Source organism: Camellia sinensis, chromosome 11 (genome assembly GCF_055761805.1).
Source record: "Camellia sinensis isolate YWXY chromosome 11, ASM5576180v1, whole genome shotgun sequence".
NCBI classification, from domain to species: Eukaryota; Viridiplantae; Streptophyta; class Magnoliopsida; order Ericales; family Theaceae; genus Camellia; species Camellia sinensis.
The window spans coordinates 124,150,447-124,156,446 of NC_138971.1; positions in this window are offsets into that span (position 1 = coordinate 124,150,447).

A 6,000-nucleotide genomic window follows, 5' to 3' on the forward strand; every position below is an offset into this window, starting at 1 on the left:
TTGGGAACTTAGGTACAAGAGAGGAAGGTCATGAATTGAGCACCCCCACTCGCTCGATCAAAGATTGGCCTCTACTAATCATGATATGAATCTTGTCTACATTATATGCTCTTCTTCCGATTATTAGGCTAGCATTACTATGTGATGCGTACACAAGTATAGACTAATTTGCAAGAATTGGAGCACTTGATTCATGTTTGTTTTGAAAACTGTTTCGAATATGTATCACTTGAAAAAATGATCGCATATGAATATTACTCAAATTATTCCAATTCAAGCAACTAGCCTTCATCCATAGGCATTCAAGCAATTATAGCACTTAAGCAATTAGCTTCATGGCAAGCATGCTAAACATGGCAATATCAACATGCGATATGCTAAAACGAGTAAAGGCTCACCTAGTACTCCAAGCCAATAAGAGAAACGAGTTAGAAAAATGCATGATTCCTAACTATGCGATATGACTAATGCAACACATGCGATATGCAATTTACTAGGCTCGACTAATAATGTGGCAAATGAATCAATTTGACAGCATGCAGTCTAAGCATGTATTCAAAGAAGTATTTAAACTACAATGTAAGTTAGAATGATAAACCGAGCCTCGGTGCATGCAATACAAGTGGATGCAAACATAAAGTATGCTAAACAAAACATGATGTTCTAGTCTAACCATCATAAGCTAGTAAATAAAAGGGAGAAAGACATGGGGTTGGAAGACATACACATTATTACAACACTGCGCCCTCACACAGGAGGGTCTGAATAAACTAACTAGCTAACTAATTACCTAGCTATTACAACAACAAATGAATAATTTAGCTAAACTACTTAACTAATTATTACAAATCGAATGAACTAATTAATTAACTAATCTAGCTAATTAAAATAATTACAACATGAGATGAATTAGTTATTCTAACTAATTAATTACAAAGCCACTATTTTAAGCACAACACTAATATATTTACAACACGAATCCCGAGGATCGATGGAGGGCTCATGCATGAATGCGGTTTCCACCCGAAAAAGCCACTGTTTCGGCTGCTGAATGCCTCTGTTACACAGTAGAACATTTGCACTATTTCCACCTCCAGACCAACTCTATTCTGCTTCAAAAGTACACTGCTGGATTTTGCACTGGTAGCCGGTAGAGGGCCTGCCGTCCACTGATGTTGGACTGCCGGCCACTGCTGACTGGATTGTCTTGTTGCAACAAAGAGTAACTAGAGCAGGGACAGGGTATTCTCAAGGGTTTGTTTGCACAATTTACCCCTCCTTATCATTTGAACAACTCAAAGGAGTAGTAAAACTTGATTCACAAACCATGAATCTATGCAATTTCATTGCATGATGACCTATGAACCAAAGTGTGCAAGTTCATTGAATGCAACAAAATAAGACTCTCAAAGCCACTTCCCTATCATGAAAGATCAAGGAAAGTAGTTGAAAATGAATCTTGAACCGTTTTCATCACTAATGAGTATGAAACGACTCAAGACTCAAGGGTTCAATTAACGTCTGATTGAACCCAAACCAAATTATTATCTTGCACCTTTTTATTCACCAATTTTATTACTCCTTTTTAATTACCTCTCAATTCTTTAATCAATTAAGTCTAAAGGTGAATTTAAGTCCTTTAATGGAAAGAGGGCCCAAACTAAGTGTTGTTTTGGGCATGAAAGAGACATTATACCATTGGTAATGAACTGTCACTTGGAAAACCATAGCAGTCATATGTGGTGCATCCCATAGCAAAACAGTACAGTAGGTTCTAACAGATCGAATAGTCAGTTGATGGCCATCATAACAGTAACAGTAGTGGTTCCAAACATGGGAACCGACAGAGATCTCTGTGACAGTAACAGTAACAGTACAGTAACAGTAAATTGCTATGGATGCCACAGATACAGTTTACAAATAAGACAAACATTCATTCATTAAACAATAACGTTTCAGTAAGCAGAACAGTTGATCATTCAGAAAATAATCATAATTGAACATATCTTTACAACATTATTACTCACAGAGCACTGGGCTATACACAAGCTAATGAGCATCCTCGGATGCCAACCCTACAATTGCAGAACGAACACACACTCGTGATTAATAACTTAGCCCCTAATTATACTGGTGTGATTCTAGAACATTATCCTCATTAAGATGCCTTAAACATGACCTAGGAATGCCTAGGATGGAAATGAGGATGCAAAAAGTACCTTGAAACACTTTTCAAAATTTGTTGAAACAGGGGTCTACACTCGAGCGGGCATGCAGACAATGAAGCTCCGCCCAAGCATGGCTTTCCCGGCTCGAGCGGACTGCAAACTCATGAAAAGTATTAGATGCACGATATTCACGCTCAAAGAACGCTTGACCCATGCTTGAGCGTAAGACTCAGACCCTCGCTCGAGCGTGAAGTCCCTCGCTCGAGCTAACTGCAAAACACATGAACTTCTGGGCATATGCATTTCACACTCGAGCGTGACTTTCCGCGTTCGAGCGGAAGTGCATGTACTCAGGGTGTACGCTCGAGCGTGGATCCAAAATCTGAAATTTCCAAATTGATCCCTAAGCACAAAACTCAAGCATTTAAGCCTCAAATTCAATTCTTTTGGGCCAATTTTCTGGAAAACACTTAAAAACTCATAGTATAACATGTCTTTGAAGATCAGTTTGTAAAATCAAGCCCAAAGGTAGGCCAATTTGAACACAAATTCAAATGTAAATACGAAGAACAATTCAAAATCATACATGCATGAGTTCCCATGAGCTCTAATGCTCTAAGACATGATAAAATGCAAGATTGAGCTCAAGAATATGATTAATTCATGGATCAAAACCAAAATAGAGACATGCATGTGGGAATTTCATGAAAATGACTTTGAAACACTATGATATGGGCATGCATGCACACAATGCCTCAGAATTCCACACTTTGAGCTAAAACTTAACTCTAATCTCCAATATTTCCATGAACCATGCAAGATACAACTTAAATTCATAATTAAAAGGATGAATTCTCTACCTTAGGTCTTGAATTCAAGGTGTGAAAGCTTAAATATGCAAATTCCCTTCAATTCCTCTAAGTTTCAAGTCAATCTAGGTGAACTCAACTTCTTTCCTCTCACTCTCCTCTCACCCACGGTTTGGTCTTCAAAGATGAGCAAATGATATGAAACTAAGCTCTAAACAATGTTTAACAAAGTGGCCCACTATAATGGCAAGAAAGTAATAAACTCAAACTATTGTAATTTAACATTATTAATCTAATTTAATCATCCCAAATCAAATTTCAATTAAATCTACCATAAAATCACATAAATCCCCATTAGCACATAACACTAATCAATTTCTGATTCAGCCGCCGATAAGGCCTTCAATTTGCAGTTTGAAATTAAAACATGAACAGATTCATTCAAAAATCAAACAGATAGAAATGCATTTAAAACAATACACTTCTACAATCAATTCAGGATTTCATTCTAATCAGTTACTTATCATGCTTAATCACAGATTAGCACTAATCAGAGGTGAGGGTTGTCACATGAACCCCCAATGGGATTAAACCATTAAGCATGACATCTCAATCTCATGCTTAAACAAAGAAATAATTTGAAACCACTTTCAAAGCAAAGAAAAAGCCAAGAAATTAGGGAGGTTGCAGAGGTGATTAAAGGTGTGAACACGTAAGAAAAGCACTAAATAAATGCAATCAACTCAAATGAGGTGGCGTCTAAGGCCTAAAACACCAAACTCATGAGTACAATTACACTACAAGCATGCAATATAAGGCTCAAATGCAACAAACGCTTAAAAATAGTCCTAAAATAGTCTTAAATAAGTCCTAAAACATGCTAGAATTAAGACAACAATAGCTAGAATAATAAACTAAAACATTGATCATGCTAGGCTAGTAAACAAAACACAAGGAGGGGAGGCTAACCCCTCCAATTTTGGACTTTAAACCATGATTTTAACCACTGAAATAACTCTGAAAATCATTGTTTAAAAGCTCAAAAAAAGATAGTGTAAGGGTGGGAAACACAAGGGTAAAGGCCTTGAAAGCAAGGTGTAAAGAAGGGTGAACCACCCTTCAACCTTTATTGGCCTTAAAACCCAAGTTTTAGCCCAAAAATACAGAGTTTTTTCAGCCCAAAAATAGTTGGAAAATAGTAAGAAAAAGAGTAAACACAACAAGTAAAGAGGCAAAGCTTTATACCTCTTGAAGAGGAGATCGCTTTCAAGTAATAAAGCAAGGAAAACACACCCTCAAGAGCTCAAAGAAGGCTCAAAGATACCTCAGCTCAAAGATGGAGAGGTTTGGTTAAGAGTGTATAGGCAAAGGTGAAGAAATTTGCAAGAGAGAGAGGGAGAAAATTGTAGAAAAAGAGGAAAAATTTTGCACCAAATTTTTTCTAACCTCTAAAGCACGAGGGGCGATCCTCTACATATAGAGAAACATGAACCTCCCTAAAAAACATCCAACCATACATGTGGGAGCAGATGCAAGCATCTGTGCAAACAGCTGGCACAGTTGCCACAAAATATCTGCAAAACACATTGGTGGTCGGCAACCAGAAGCAATGGCCGGTACCCCAAAGCCATTCACCTCCTTTAGTTAAATATCAAATGTAACATCTTTCTCAAGAAAGTCAATTTTTGGACAACTTCTATTAACAATGTGGGATTGCTACTAAAACTAACATGCATGTCCCTAAGGAATGTAACACCACGAAAGCTTTTTGGAATGCTATGAAGGTGCTCAAATTGGTGGTTCACTCTTTCTCACTTAAAATGGTTAATTGGATCAAATTCAATTTTCAAACCAAAGACCCCCACACTTCCTTTTCCTATTGGTTGATTGTCCTTTGCCTGTCAAACAATTTGCAGAAATAGGAAATCCTTTTATTTCGAGTCAAAACACCTAACCCCTCTCAACCTATTGGTTGTGTTAAGTTTTTGTTATTGGCAATCTCGTTTGACAAAACTCCTTTCAGTTGTAATTTTATTCGTTCTTTTATTTCAGTGAGGCTATGAGTATTTAGATGCGAATCTAACTTGAATTGTGCCTATGCAGAGGAGTTTGTGATCTTAATCATATCATGTTTGCAAAGAATCTTTGGTCCCAGAAGTTTGCTCTGACTGTAAAAATACTAAGAAGATGCATTTCTTGCTCGAGCGACACATTGGTGGCTTGAGCGAAGGCACTTGGAAAAACACGCGTTTAGTCTCCTAACTCGATCAAGAAGTCCTTCACTCGAGCGAGTATCACGACCCTGGTCTCTATAAAGCTGCGATTCAGTCTGTTTCTAGGGTACAGCTTCCAGATATTTTTTTGGGTTTTAAGGTTTTCTTCTGGGGGTTCTTTGCTTGTTTCCTTTGATATCTTTGAGAGTTTATATCATCAATTGTGTGATAACCCTATTCCGTATTATGCTAATTGGTCCTGATTATGAATGTAATTATGTGTTTGATGTGATCTTGTGTGCCATTTATGTGAAAAAATATGGTTTTGAATTTCTATCTGTTCACCATAGGAGTATCTGCTTGACTTTCTACTTTGGAAATTAAATTGAAGGCCCTATTGGCCACAGAAACCGAAATTGACTGCGCCATTGTGATTGGCGTAATTTTTAGAGCCTACGGTGAAATTTAATTGAAAATTGATTCGGATCAAAATAATTAGATTCAGAATGATTAATTAAGTGCCCAATTATTTAATATTGATAATTTTGATTAGTGAGACTTACATAAAAGGGCATTATGCACTCAACTTCTCTCTTTATTTCATTTTGGCTGAAATCACTCTAAGGAGAGAGGGAGAGGCCAGCCTAGAGAGAGAGGAAGAGCTCAAATTGAGATTTTGATCTTGAAACTTGAATAAATTGAATACCAATTCAAGATTTGACCATAATTTGGGAAGATTGAGCTTCTAGGTGAGTGATTGATTATGAATTCATGGGTTTAATGTGTAATTTTGTGAATTCAAAGTTGAAT